Below are 1,320 nucleotides of genomic sequence, written 5' to 3'. Positions count from 1 at the left end.
ATGTCATTTTCACAACAAAATTTTGCAACCAGCTAGCACACTCCAGCATCTTAGATAATAAAAAGCATTTTTAAAATTTCTTCATTAATTTTTTGTAACTTTACTATTCATCGGGAGCATATGAGCCTCGGATAAATTGAGTGGGACTGCATCGGGAGCATATAATCATCGGCCTTTTGTCACTAGCTGAATCTTGAGTGGGACCGCAAGGTGTGTAAACTGCAGCCTGCGGGCGGTGAAGCCATCCTTGCTCATGAGCAGTCGTTGGCAGTGGCCAGAGGGAGGGGGCGCATGTCTGTGCTGCAGAATCGAGAGCCTGACGTGTACACTTTTTGAGGTATTGTTTGATGCCACCCACAGCCATGAGCATCGACCTCATGTCAAAGAAGGTCCACCAGAGGCATATCACCAGCTCGAACTACACTACTAGAATTCTGATGTACGCCGGGTGCCACGGACACTCGGCAAAGGGCCGAAAACCACTGGCAAAGCCTTTGCCGAGTGCCCCCTCGGCAAAAACCACCCGGCGTACACCTCTCCGGCAAACAGGAATTTACCGAGAGTCAGAACACGGGCACTCGACAAAGTCTTTGCCGAGAGCTAAACATCACGTCTCGGCAAAATAAAACAGCTAACGGATAACAGTCGGGGACGGATGTTGCCACGTTGGCAAACTTTGCCGAGTGGGTCTCTCGGCAAAGAGAGCCAGTAGGAGGCTGACACGTGTCATCACCTGACATGTGAGACCATAAGAACAGGCCGAGGGCCAACTTTGCCGAGAGAGGCTCTCGACAAACAGACCAAATAGGAGGCTGACACGTGTCATCTCCTGACATGTGGGACCACGAGAACAGGCTGAGGGCCAACTTTGCCGAGAGTGGCTCTCGGCAAAGATAACCAGTAGGAGGCTGACACGTGTCATCTCCTGACATGTGGGACCACGAGAACAGGCGTTCGTTGTAGTGGCATGCTACTAGTATTATCAGTAGCGATGGACAGAGGCGTGCTACTACTAGATATAGGTAGCAGTAGCGCTGGGTAAGAACCACGCTACTGCTAAAGTTTAGCTATAGCGCCGTAGCAGTAGCGTGGGCACCAGCGCTACTACTACCTATAAAACCCACGCTACTAGTAGCCTTTTCCCTAGTAGTGATGGGCCACACGCATGTAGGCCCCCCCCCCTTCGGGCGGTCTCTAGATCGAGCACCCATCTGGTGGCCCCGACGGTCTAAGGCGTTGATCGGCACCGAGAGGGTGTAGTCTACTAGGATGCTACATTTGACTTGTGTGTGACAATATGTGGACTATGCCTAATTATAT

Source organism: Triticum dicoccoides, chromosome 3B (genome assembly GCF_002162155.2).
Source record: "Triticum dicoccoides isolate Atlit2015 ecotype Zavitan chromosome 3B, WEW_v2.0, whole genome shotgun sequence".
In the NCBI taxonomy this organism is placed as follows: Eukaryota; Viridiplantae; Streptophyta; class Magnoliopsida; order Poales; family Poaceae; genus Triticum; species Triticum dicoccoides.
Note: the sequence above shows the minus strand (reverse complement) of the source record.